This window comes from Sciurus vulgaris (genome assembly GCF_902686455.1).
Source record: "Sciurus vulgaris genome assembly, chromosome: 4".
NCBI classification, from domain to species: Eukaryota; Metazoa; Chordata; class Mammalia; order Rodentia; family Sciuridae; genus Sciurus; species Sciurus vulgaris.
In genome coordinates, this window is record NC_136464.1 from 95,199,256 (window position 1) to 95,214,096 (window position 14,841).

Sequence of the window (14,841 nt, forward strand, 5' to 3'; positions counted from 1 at the left end):
CACAATTGTCTTTAAAACCCCAAAGACATTATTTTCTTCATATAAAAACACTGGTATACCTATACTTTCTACAGAATGATTATGTAGACCCTCTCAAAGAAAAATGTACCCCATTATATGGTTTGGGGAAGTTACTTGGAAAAAACACATTTAGACTGATTTCTAAAATCAGTGTTTGGACTGAGAGCTCCACCCCTGCATCTTTTGGTTCTACATATGTCATCAGTATGTGTTGCTGCATTCTCAAATATTCAATAATACACATAATGTAAGTTTATCACTTAATGTTCCTGGTTCATCAGTCTTTTCTGTAGGTTCATCAGCAGGTTGTGTAGGCTGTGCCTTTCTCTGAGGTTATTCTTCAAGACCTTCCAGGAATGGAGACACATCATCATCATCATAGATTGAAAACTCCAAGTCTTTACCAACAATTCCAATAGAAACATTCTTTGTAGTTAGGTCCTGCTCTGCAGGAAGTGTCTCTCTTAAGGCACAAAGACCATGTTTAACCAGTTCATTTAAGTTGCACTCCATAAACTCAGACAAATGTCTCAAGTAAGTACGAGTTGATTGAGAACAGGATCCAATGGACACAGCTCTGCAGTCAAAATAATCAGCAGATGGACAGGTTTGGAAAATGCAAAGGCCCATATCATCATAACCAGCAATAGGCAGCCCAACACCATAGGGTCTCCGGCCATATCGCTGTGTTGGTATCTGGGTCTTACTTCCAACTAGAGATACAAGACAAGTCACAGGAAGTGGTCTATCAAATACAAATCTGGAATCCAAATGCTCCTAGCGCATAAAGTTGCATAACAGTCTAGCATCAGCAGTAAGTCCGACAATTGAGATATCAATATGGTTGTCAACATAGAGGATTTTTTCCTGATGAGCTGCAAGTTCTGACTGTGCCCTCTTCAGTGCAACCAATACTGCATGTTTTTTTTTTTAATTTCAGACCAACTGTAGCTGAACCTTGTTTAACAGCTTCCATTGCATATTCAGTTTGATGAATCCTGCCCTGAGGGCTCCAAACAGTGACATCATTGTCATACGGGTTGCAAAACATAATTCCCACATGGACCTGGCTGTGAGCTCCAACAAAGCTGGCAAATCCTGCTGATGTTTTTAATTGAATTTTTAATTTGGTTTGTTTTCCTCATTCAGAGAATTTCTGCTTGTGGGTTTTTTTTTTTTTTTTTTTTTTTTTTTCAGAATCTCTGCCTTTTCATTGAAGTGATCTTTAAGTTCCTGTATTTTCTGACTGATTTCATTTCTTATACCATCCTTCACTTTGCAGGTCCATTGAATTACGAACATTCTAAACTTCTCTGATAGATTTTTCACTGTGGTGTCAATGGATTTTTTTATTGGAATATCTTGGTTTGTAGGGTGATTTGTATTCTTGATTTATATGTTGTTTGTGTGTCTACCCATATAACAGTATGGATCTGAGGCAGTAGAGTCTACCTTGGGAACTCATAGTGTCCCTGAAGGTTTCCAGTATCTCACTCTTTAGGGAGAGACCAATAATAACAATAACCAATGTAAGCAATATAGCATTAAACCAAATAGTTCCTACTATGATATCTGCAGTGTTAATTATCACAATAAACATAAATGATATGATTAGTTATTTCCTAGAATAAAAACAGCAAGTTTGAAAAATGGTTTACAATGTCAGATGGTGGACAGGGAGAGAATAGAAGTGATGTAGAATGTGATGATCATGAGAGAGAAGAAGAGAAGACAGAAGCAAAATATTTAAGGAAGAGTGAAAGAAAGACCAATAGAGATTGACAGCAGAAGAAAAGAGAGAATCAAGTGAAACAGGTAGGAGAAAAAAATATATAAAGCAAAAAATTTTAAAAAATAAAAATAAAGACTAAAAACAAAGCAAAATTAAAATATACTAATCAAACATCCCAGTTCACAAAAAAAAAAACAAAAACAAAAAAAAACTGATCCATGTAAAATAACTGGCTTAAAAAATGCCAGCGATGAGAAGAAAAAAAGTAGGAGACTGTATAAATGTCCATGTGCCATTAAAGTCACAAGTAAACAGTAAAAACAAATAAAATTTTAAAAAGACAAGGAAAAACATCTTGATGAAAAGTTAAAAAATTATTTCTGTTGGAATTCAAAATATTTTCAGCTTCTTAGCAGTTTTAGGTAGGGTCATCTGGTGCATGATGCTCCATCCCCTGGATTGCTGGAGTGAGAGAGGTAATCCTGTAGATAGGGTTTCTGGAAGTGAGGTTTAGGTTTAGGGGGGCTCTGGCTCTTCTCTGAGTATCAATTGGCCTGGAGATTTTAAATCAATGCCCCTCCAATACCCAATACTTGCTGAACTACACTGGAAAATTTTACTCCAGGGATCTCCCCTGGGTTCCACTGGTGTGGTGTTGAGCCAATTCTTAGTCCTCTATGTCACCTGTGGACACCACGTTTCCTGGTCTCAGATTCAATCTCCAAAAGATCTCTCCTACCTCTGCCCTTCTGAGTTCCCAGCCAGATGCATCGCTCCCAGGTTCTGTAAGCAGTTAGATTGGAGGGAAAAGGGTAGAGCCAGGTGGATTTCCATAACCAGTTGTTCCCTGTGTAAACCTCTCCATGTTTGATTTTCTCCTGGTCACTTAAGAACACTCTGTGTCATGCAGTGTGTATTTACTGGGCCTATATTTGGTGCCAAACTCCAGTTTTTCAGGACTCAGCTTCCTCAGCTGCCGGCTTCACTTCTGTGGCTGCAAAATGTTTTCTTCCATTGTCCTCTGAATGCCACCTGGAGAGATGTCAGCTTCTTTCCCCGCACATGGATACGTGCAGTGCATCTTTCAAGTTTGTTGGATAGTGTCCTTGGTTTATAAATTCTCCATACCCAGACACACCTTGGGCCTCCCAAAATGTGGGTTCCTTTAATTCCCTTATCCCTCTACCATGCTTATGGATGATTCCAGCCTGGCCATTGCCATGGCTGGGGATTTTTTCCTTAATTTTTGTATCTAACCCCCTGTGTCCCTGGTCTTCTTTGAATGTCCAGTTTTGAATTCCAGTTAAGTCCCACTACCTTTTTTTTTTTGGTTCACCCACATTGGGGAGAAGCTCCCTGTCTGTTTCCTTCATTTTATGCCTTGGAGCAGCCAGGAACATGACCTTCTCTATTCTGCCATCTTCTGTTATATGCATTATTAATATGTCACACATTACGATATATAATTATAATGCACCAATAAGAAATTTATTTAAAATATTCTTCACGAATAAACTGTCCTAGATACTTCATAACATTCAAGAATATTTAGTCTTTATCTAGTCTCTATCAGCCCTTGAAAACTTCCTTACTTGGTACTATCAGTGAGTGAGCATAGGTGGAAATCCCTGTAGTTTCTGTACTCCTAAAATGCTGGAGAATATCTAAAACTAGGAACATTGATAAAAATCCTTTGAAGGGGTTTACACCATGGAATTTAAATCTTGGTGAACAAAGAACCCATCAAGAGTCTCATGAAAGTTAGCCAAGTGTAGTGCATAAGCTATATCCAGCTACTCAAGAGGTTGAAGTGGAAGGATAACTTGATCCCATGAGTTCAAGATGAGCCAGACAACATAGAGAGAACTCATCTTAAAAAAAGCTGATGAAAGTTAAATAATGTAAAGCATGTGTACACATATGTTTTCTACATGATTTCAAGGAGCCTGCAGATTCCCTAGTCCCCACCCACTCCCCTTGTCCTGTAGATAAAAAATTCCTGATCTGGGAAGTGAATGAAACCAGAGCACTTGGTTTCTCCATTCAGAGTTCTGCTTCCCATCAGAACCCATACTCAGGGAAAAAAAATGGACATGCAGCACTATTGTCCCCATTTCACTGCAGCTAAACGTGTGAGAAGGAACAGTATTGTTCAACTTCACCTCTGCTTCCTATCTTCTGTTGAGCATTCTGGGATTGCTCAGAAGGGCACTGAAAGAGAGTATAAGGAAGAACACCAATTTAGCAAAACTGGCCTGGAAATTAGAAGAGTGGAAAAATATGAAGCACAAATCAGTCCCTGGAACATCTCTCACCTCTGGATCTTCTCCAAAGATTGCACAGATAAAAAAGATGTGGATGAAGCCATCATGGATCCTGAAAATAATATTTCTGCATCCACTGGAATTTTCTGTTTGCCTCACAATGAAATTAATCTGCCTATAAAAAGGCTAGTCTCTTCTATTGTCAGTACATTTCCAATTCCATGGTGCCATTTCTGTACCATGGTACCATTGACTGTTTAACTGTTCATACATGGATATATACTTGCCAAGAGTCTGAAATCACAGTGGTCTTGGATGTCTTACCACATGCTTAATATCCAGTGTCATCCCTGAATTAGGCAAGAATGCTCACTGCAAACCCAGAATTTAATGCACTAATGCAAAATATTTTTTAAAAGAAACTTTAGAAAATCTACAGTTAAAGGCATTTGTTTTACTTCAGAATCTGTCAAGGAAATCACCCTTTGAATCATCTTGCCTGAAAGTTAGAAAAATAAAATGAAAAGACACATTGAAAAGAAGCTACAAAAGTTGAGACATGGGATTAGGAAGATGGTAGAAGTGAGTTTGGCAGTAAGAGCCAATCTCCTCACAACACAGAAAGGAGGTAATGAAGGAAAAGCAGAAGTGAGTGGTGGGAAACAAAAAAAATATGCTCTAAGACTCAATATTACGAAGTCTGAGACCTGGAAACACTTGAAGACAGGTTACAAGAGTGGAAAATAAGTTCAGAATCCCCTAATTCCAAAACTGGACCAGGGTAGAGGAAGGGGCTGAGAAAAAAGAGAGAGAAAAAGGATGGGCAACAGAAAATCTTTTGAGCTCACCCACTTAAAAACACTTGGACAGACAAAATTTAAATCATGACAGTAATAACAGGATCCTTAAAACAGAGCAAATAGCTTAAAATTAAATTGTGAAAAGAAAACTGAGCTGGAGGTCTACAACCATCTCATGGAACCCTCAGCTGACCAGTCACCCTTAAATCAATGTGATATCTTCCCACACACAGACAGCTACAAATTAAACCAGAGGAAGTCCTCTGCAGTGGGACCTCTTAAGAATCTAGCTAGGAAGGAATTTTAGGACTACTACTAGATGAGTCAATTAAACCTCCTTTTTTTCCCTCTCATTATGAAAGCATGGGCTGGTGGGAACCTGTGCTAGGAAGTGCATCTAACCCTCCTCAGCCTCCATGGCCCAGGCAAGGATGGAAAGTTCTCTACAGCATCCGCTAAAATCAGAAACAGAAATGAAGTAGCTTTGGCTCCAAAGAGAGGAAAGCAGATTCACTAGACCCTGATGACTGACATTGGCAGAGGCACTGTGAGAAGCCTAAGTGTTGTCCCCAGGATTGTGGAGCCAAACCAGAGGGAAGCTGCCCAAATATCCAGTGACATACAAACCTGTACCCTTGATGGTGGCAGCTGTGGACAGAAGGTTACTAGCATAAATTTCCTAAATAACCCAGGAAAATTAAGCTGAAAGTACCTGCAAAGATAGCCAGAGGGAGATCAATTAAGGTGGAAAATTATAAGAGCCAAGACAATAAGAAGTGGCTTCTCCCAGGATTATCTTTCTCCCAGCCTGATCCCTGATCACAACTGTTAAGTCAAATTCCAATGTTTGGATATTGGTGAGACCTTGTATCAGATATAGAAACAGAGGAAATCAGTGCCAATGGAAAGTGGAGTCCAGGTAAAGCACTTGAGTCCCTTAACTACAGTACCCTAGATTGGGTTTGGCTGGGGGAATACTTCTGCACCAGAGAACACCTGAAGAAAACAACCAGAATCTTTGCTACTGTGAAAAGAATCCTGTAGAGGTGAGCAAATACATGGTGACCCACAGCAATTACAGGGACTCTCCAGCGTCCTGAGCTACTGAACACAATAGAAACAACAAACCCACAACCCTGCACCCTCCCAGCAATCAGTTGTGGACCTCTGAACCAACAAACCAGAAACTGCTAGTAGGAGATTCATAGCAACTGTGGAATTAGCTCCTGTGCCTCTGCAATCTGGAGGGATCCACAGCCAAAGACTTATGGACAACTGCTGTGTGTTCAAACCCCAGTGAAATCCAAATCAGGATTGAACAAGAATTTTCTTCACCTTCACAAAATTTGCTAGAAATAATTCTAATATCAGCTCTGATCATATAAGTAACTCCTTAACTTGAATGATAATTGTTATCCCAATAGCTACCATTGTACCTTCAACCCATTCAAATATATTTTCCATAATGATTTAAAACATTAATTGGAATAAATCTTTTTTCCTAGCTTTAGTTTATACTTGCTCCTCTCACCTCATACTCATCCTCTTGCAGTATCTTCTACTACCTCAAATACCAGTCATCTATTTCTCCTTTCTGCCTTGGTATAAATTATTCTTTCATGTCTTTCTTTCTTCCTTCCTTCCTTCCTCCTTTCTTTCTTTCTTTTTCTTCCTTTCCTTCTTTTTTCTTTTCTTTTTCCCTTTTTACCCCACCTCTTTGCCCATTCTTCCTCTCCCTTTTAGCTCTCACTTAAGATTATAATAAGTTTGCTAAATTTAACAACTAAATTTTGACTTATTCCAAACTTTATTATGGGTGAATACCTAAATTTGAGGAACTTTGTAAAACAATTGCAAGAAGTTTTTTTTTTTTTCTTGTAAGATTGAATACAAAGAGGCTTGATTCTGAAGTGATCATAGTCAATAGGGATCAGTGGCATCTCTTAAAGTAGTACTGATATTGGGATCAGCGAGGTCACACATTACATTGACTTAAAATAACACTATCTAGATGTTCACCCAATCTGGGGCTCATAAGAGAAAGAAGCTCATAAAATAGTCCTTCACTTAAAAGATGTGAGTACTAAATCAATAGATGGGTAAACATACAACCAATATGAAAAGCAAGGGAATGGACTATACTGTTGCCCATAATGCTTCAACAACTGACTTCATTAACACTACAGTGAAACAAATGTCAGAGAAGGAATTTAGGAAGTTCATAGTTGAAATATTCTATGAACTAAAATAAGATGTAAGGAGTGAAATCAGAGAGAAAATATAGGAAGTAAATATGAATTCAATAAAGAGTAGCGATTCTGAAAAAGAACCAAACCAAATGAAGAAATTAATAAACCAAATTAAAAATTCAATGGAAAGCATCACCAATAGATTAGACCACTTGAAGACAGATTTTCAGGCCCTGAAGACAAAGTATATAATCTTGAAAATAAAGTCGACCAAAAGAATATTCAAGAAATCTGAGGTAACCCTAAGAGGCAAATTTAAGTTTCATGAGAATGGGTGAAGGCTCTGAAATATAAGATAAAGGGATATATAATCTTTTCAATGAAATAATATCAGAAAAATTTTCCAATCTTTTTTATTTTATTGTAAACAAATGGGGTACAACTTGTTTCTCTGTTTGTACATGAAGTAGAGGCATAATACCATTTGTGTAATCATACATTTACATAGGGTAATGGTATTTGATTCATTCTGTTATTTTTTCCTCCCCTCACCCCTCTTTTCCCTCTATACAGTCCCTCCTTCCTCCATTCTTGTCTCCCTCCCATCCCCCATTATGTATCATCATCCACTTATCAGCGAGATCACTCAAAATTTCCCAATCTTAAGAATGAGATGGAAATTCCAATTCAGCAGGAACATAGAACTCAAAATACACACGATCCACTCTGAGAAACATTATAATGAAAATGCCTAACATACACAATAAGGATAGAATTTTAAAATGTGCAAGAGGAACGTGACTGGTCACATGTAGAAGTAAACCAATTGGGATTTCAACTGATCTCTCCTCAGACCCTAAATGCCAGGAGGGCTTAGAATAAAATATACCAAATGATGAAAGATAATGGATGCCCATGAATCTCCAGCACCAACCCACCCAACCTGTTTGTACCCAATGCCCACTGCACCCCTGCAAGGATGCACATGCTGCAGCTCTCCATCTACTAGTGCTTTGGGACACCTCTGCTGCTATCTTGTATTATCCCCACCACTGCTGCTTCCATCTTTAGCTGGGGCAACTTCTGCCTGGAGACACCTGCCAGCAACTAGAGGCTTAGTTTCTAGGTACCTATAGGTTAGCTGCTGCTGCTGTCACTTACTTGGGATGTGGCCACTTACATCCAGGGATAACAGTCAGGACTTGAAAGATTATCACTAAGGACTCTGCAGGCTCGGTTTCATCTGAGGTATCCTTACTAGGTGTGCTAATAGCCATCATCTTGCTGCAGAGGCAGGAGAGAGCCTTGCAAGTGGTCGATAGGTGGGAAAAGGCATCTTGATACCGCTCATCCAGCCAACCAGCCCGGCACCCACCAGCATCCCAAAGACGACTTGTGAGCACTTGTTGGGACCTGACATCAGCCTGGTCCCTGACTCCACCAAGCACCTGGTCTTGCTGGTTTGGCAATCAACAGAGTCCTCCAGCTCCTCAATCCCCAGTCTACCAATCATCCTGTAGCCACCAACTGGCCCAATGCCTGCAACTACATGACTGACCCACATCTTTCAAACCTGGTCCTGATTTGCACAAAACAGAACAACTTTCCAAGACAGGCATGCAAGTCCCACACTCAGTCCTCAGGACCTCCAGGGAGAGAAGTTACTGACTGGGAAATCAAATGGGCAAGGGCAGGAGAGATACAATTTAGAGACTAAATTACAGACCAAGAATAGTGATGGAAGGGGCTAAGATCAGTCTCCTGTGTCACATGAATGGACTCCAAAGGAGAGTCCTGGGGTGCAGTCTTCCAGAGGGACTGGCAATTCCTATGCCCTTCCTCCAGGAGTTCTGCTTCCAAGTCTAATTCTCATGCTTTTGTAACTGTGATCATCCTGAGGGTGGAGTTACCAGCACACTCCAGGCAACCTCGCCTATCATAAGAGAAGGGAGGCAGAGAAGATATTGAACTTCAACAGAAACAATTTTTCAATTTTCCTTCAAGACTCATTTTTCTTTTTCTTGTCCTCATTTTTTTCTTTTTCCTTTTTTCATTTCCTACTCTCACATTCCCTTGATCTTTGAAATCAAGTACCTTTCATGCTTCAGGCAACAGAGGACTGGGAGGATTGAGTGGTATATTACAATTTTGCTGTAGCTTTTATTGTTATCTCATATTTATTTATTAATTACTCACTATCTCTATTTTCCTCTAATTTGTTTCCTTAAAGTTTCTTTCTCCCTTTTCTCCTGCTAACAACCAACTTCTTTCGATTCCATTTTCACTCTTCCTATGATCTAGTACATCTACACTTTGGTTTCTTATCTCATTAACATTACATCCTACACCCCTCCCCTGTCTTCTTCATTCACCATTGGAAATTGTAGACCCTATTGCAAACCTATTGTTTATGCTGTAGATAATAATCAAATACATCATCTCTGTTTATTATAATACTGTTAACATCTTAATAGGGACTATTTGGTTTAAGGCTGCATATTGTTTGCATCGGGTACTGTTAATATTGATTCACCCTTAAAGGTGAGGTTTTAGAAACCTATAGGTACGCTATAAATCTACAGGGTGGAAACTGTAATACCTCAAATCCACACTGCTAGAAGGGAAGATACATGAAGAACATGGAAAAACAAGGGAAGAAAGCACCCCAAACAAACCAAGATGCTACAGTAATAGAATCCATTGACTGCAGAGTAGAAGAAATGTCAGAAAAGGAGTTAAGAATGCACATAATCAAAATGATCTGCAAAGTGAAGGATGATATAAAAAAGCACATGCAGGCAACAAAAGATCACTTCAATAAAGAATTAAAAGAGAAAATGCAGGAAACAAAAGATCATTTCAATAAAGAGAGTTTCTGAAAACAAACAGAAATCCTTGAAATGAAGGAAACAATAAACCAAATTAAAAACTCAATAGAAAGCATCACCAACAAACTAGATCACTTGGAAGGCAGAACCTCAGACAATGAAGACAAAATATTTAATCTTGAAAATAAAGTTGACCAAACAGAAAAGATGGTCAGAAATCATGAACAGAACCTCCAAGAATTATGTGATTACATGAAGACCAAATTTAAGAATTATTGGGATAGAGGAAGGCAAAGAGATACAAACCAAAGGATTAAACAATCTATTCAATGAAAAAATACCAGAAAATTTTCCAAACCTGAAGAATGAAATGGAAAATCAAATATAAGAGGCTTCCAGGACACCAAACACACAAAATTACAACAGAGCCACATGAAGTCACATTATAATGAAAATGCCCAATATACAAAATAAAGGTAGAAACTTAAAGGCCATGAGAGAAAAGTATCAAATTACATAGAGGGGAAAACCAACATGGATATCAGCAGATTTCTTAATCCAGACACTAAAAGCAGAAGGGCCTGGAACAACATATTTCAAGTTCTGAGAGAACATGGATGCCAACAAAAAACTTAAACCCAGCAAAACTAACCTTCAGATATAATGACAAAATAAAATTCTTCCATGATACACAAAAGTTAAAAGAATTTACAAATAGAAAGCCTGCACTGCAGAACATTCTCAGCAAGGTATTCCATGAGGAGGAAATTAAAAACAATGAAAGTTAGCAAAGGGAGGAATTACACTAAAGGAAAAGCCAATCAAAGGAGAAACCAAGTCAAGTTAAAAACCAAAAATAAGCTAAAATGACCAGGAATACAAATCATATCTCAATAATAACCCTGAAAGTTAATGGCCTAAATGCATCATTCAAAAGTCATAGACTGGCAGATTGGATTTTTTAAAAAACCTAACAATATGCTGCCTTCAAGAGACTCATCTCATAAGATAAGACATCCACAGACTGAAGATGAAAGGATGGGAAAAAAACATATCATGCACATGGACTCAGTAAAAAAGCAGGGGTTTCTATCCTCAGATCAGATAAAGTGGACTTCAAGCCAAAATTAGTCAGAAAGGATAAAGAAGGACATTTCATACTGTTTAAGGGAAACATAAATCAAGACAAAACAATCAAATGGTTATGTTTCAAACTATGGAGCATCTATGCATGTCAAACAAACCCTTCTTAATTTCAGGAATCAAATAGACCAAAATACAATAATACTGGGTGACTTTAACACACCCCTCTCACCACTGGATAGATCTTCTAAACAAAAACTGAACAAAGAAACCACAGAACTCAAGAACATAATCAATAATTTAGACTTAACAGACATATATAGAGTCTTCCATCCATCAAGGAGAAAATAGAATTTCTTCTCAGCAGCACATGGATCCTTTTCTAAAGTAGACCATATGTTATACCACAAAGCAAGTCTTAGCAAATACAAAAAATAGATATACTACCTTGCATTCTATCAGATCATAATGAAATGAAATTAGAAATCAATGATAAAATAAAAATAAAAGCTACTCCAAAACCTAGAGATTAAATAATATGCTATTGAATGATGCATGGATAGCAGAAGACATCAGGGATGTGATAAAAAATATTCTTACAGGTAAAAGAGCACAATGATACAACATATTGAAATCTTTGGGACACTATGAAAGTAGTATTAAGTGGAAAATTTATTCCATGGAGCCCATCCAATAAAGAATAAAAAGTCAACAAATAAATGATCTAACAGAATGAGACAGACATCATTACCCTATGTACATATATGATTATACAAATGGTATGAATCTACATTGTGCACAACCATACAAATGAAAAAACGTACCCTATTTATGTACAATGAATCAAAATGCATCTGTAAAAAATTTTTCTTAAAAAGCGCTAGAAAAAGAACAGATCAACACCAAAAATAGTAGAAGATAGGAAATAATTAAAATCAGAACTGAAATCAATAAAATTGAAACAAGAGAAACAACTGAAAAAATTGACAAAAAGGTGGTTCTTTGAAAAAATAAACAAAATTGATAAACCCTTAGCCACACTAATGAAGAGAAGGAGAGAGAAAACACAAATTACTAAAATTTATCATTTCATGATGAAAAAGGAAATCTCTTGACAGACACTATTGAAATAAAAAACACAATTAAAAGCTACTTTGAAAATCTATACTCTGATGAAATAGAAAATCTAAAAGATGTTGACAAATTTCTAGAGACGTAGGATCTACCCCAACTGAATCATAAGGACATACACAATTTAAATGGATCAATTCCAAGCAATGAAATAGAAGATGCCATCGAAAGCATACCAACCAAGATAAGCCTGGGACCAGACTGATTCTCAGCTGAGTTCTATAAGACCTTCAAAGAAGAACTAATACCACTACTCCTCAAAGTATTCCATGAAACAGAAAAGGAAGGGACCCATCCAAACTCATTCTATGAAGCTAGTATTACCTGATACCAAAACCAGACAAAGGCACACCAAGGAAAGAAGACTTCAGACCAATATCCCTGAGGAACATAGATGCAAAATTTCTTTAAAAAATTCTGGCAAATCCCATACAAAAACATATGGAAAAGATAGTGCATCATGACCAAGTGGGTTTCATCCCAGGGATACAAGGTTGGTTCAACATCTGAAAATTAATAAATGTAATTCACCATATCAATAGACTTAAAAAATTAAGAATCATATGATTATTTCAATAGATGCAGAAAAGACATTTGATAAAATACAGCACACTTTCATTCTTAAAACACTAGAAAAAATAGGGATAGTAGGAACATACCTCATCATTGTAAAGACTATGTCTGCTAAGCCCACACAGCCAACATCAGATCTCCCATGTTCTTGGATAGGCAGAATTAATATTGTCAAAATGGCCAAACTACCAAAAGCAGTATGCAGATTCAATAAAATTACAACTAAAATCCCAATGACATACCTCATAGAAATAGAGAAAGTAATCATGAAATTCATTTGGAAAAATAAGAAACCAGACTAGCAAAGCAATCCTGAGCAGGAAGAGTGAAGCAAGAGTTATCACAATATCAGAACTTAAACTATACTACAGAGCAATAATAACAAAAATGGCATGGTATTGGACCCCATAAGGCAGGTAGATCAATGGTACAGAATAGAAGACACAGATACAAACCTACATAAATACAGTTATCTCATACTAGACAAAGTCACCAAAAATGTGCAATGGAGAAAAGACAGCCTCTCAACAAATGGTGCTGGCAAAACTGGAAATCTATATGCAGCAAAATGAAAGTAAAACCATATCTCTCATCCTGCAGAAAACTCATCTCAAAATGGATCTAGGACCTTAGTATTAGACCAGAGGCCCTGTACCTAATAGAAGAAAAAGTAGTTCCAAATCTTCATCATGTCGACTTAGGACCACACTTCCTTAACATGACTCCCAAAGCACAAGAAATAAAAGCAGGAATCAATCATTGGAATAGATTCAAACTGAAAAGCTTTTTCTCAGCAAAGGAAACAACCACCAATGTGAAGAGAGATCCTACAGAATGTGAGAAAATCTGCCACACACACTTCAGATAGAGCACTAATCCCCAGAATCTATAAAGAACTCACAAAACCTTACACCAAGAATACAAATAACCCAATCAATAAATGGGCTAAGGAACTGAACAGACACTTCACAGAAGAAGATCTACAAGCAATCAACAAATATATGAAAAAATGTTCAAAATATCTAGTAATAATAGAAATGCAAAGCAAAACTATGCTAAGATTTCATATCACCCCAATTAGAATGGCTATTATCAAGAACACAAGTGACAATAGGTGTTGGCAAGGATGTGGGGAAAAAGGTACACTCATGCATTGCTGGTGGGATTGCAAATTGGTGCAACCACTCTGGAAATGAGTATGGAGATTTCTTAGAAAATTTGAAATGGAACCACCATTTGATCCAGGTATCACACTCTTTGGCCTATACCCAAAGGACTTAAAATCAGCATACTACAGAGATACAGCCACATCAATGTTCATAGCTGCTCAATTCACAATAGCCAGATTGTGGAACCAACCTAGATGTCCTTCAATTGATGAATGGATAAAGAAACTGTGGTGTATATATACAATGGAATATTACTCAGCCATAAAGAATGATAAAATTATGGCATTTGCAGGCAAATGGATGAAATTGGAGAATATCATGCTAAGTGAGATAAGCCAATCTCAAAAAAACAAAGGACGAATGATATCGCTAATAAGTAGGTGATGACACATAATGGGGGGAGGGAGCAGTTAGTGTTAGGGTTAGAGTTAGGGTTAGGGAGGGGGGCAAGAATGGAGGAAGGAAGGATGGTATAGAGGGAAAAGAAGGGTGGGAGGGGTGGGGGGAAGGGAAAAATAACAGAATGAATCAAACAACATTACCCTATGTAAATTTATGATTATACAAATGGTATGCCTTTATGCCATGTACAGAGAAACAACCTGTATCCCATTTGTTTACAATAAAAAATAAATAAAGAAACCATCTTTAAAGACAAAAAAAAAAAAATCAGCATACTACAGTGACACAGCCACATAAATGTTTACAGCAATTCAATTCACAATAGTTAGATTGTGGAACCAATCTAGATGCCCTTCAATAGATAAATGGATAAAGAAAGTGTGGTGTATATATACACAATGGAATATTACTCAGCCATAAAGAATAAAATTATGGCATTTGCAGGCAAATGGATAGAGTTGGAGAATATCATACTGAGTAAGATAATCCAATCCCAATAAAACTGAAGGTTGAATGTTTTCTCTGATAAGTGGATGCTGATGCATAATGAGGATGGTAAGTGAAAAATGGAGGTACCTTGGATCGTGTAGAGGGAAATGAGGTGGGGGGAAGGGGAATGGGAAAGGAAAGATAATGGAATGAGACAAAC

At 37.5% G+C, this 14,841-nt stretch overlaps 1 pseudogene across 1 annotated transcript; it reads right to left on the reverse strand.

Moving 5' to 3' along the window:
- Positions 1 to 226: 226 nt before the first annotated feature.
- LOC306658748 (proteasome subunit alpha type-1-like) lies at positions 227 to 1,114 on the reverse strand (annotated as a pseudogene). Its single transcript has one exon. The product of its transcript is annotated as a proteasome subunit alpha type-1-like (transcript).
- Positions 1,115 to 14,841: the final 13,727 nt, after the last annotated feature.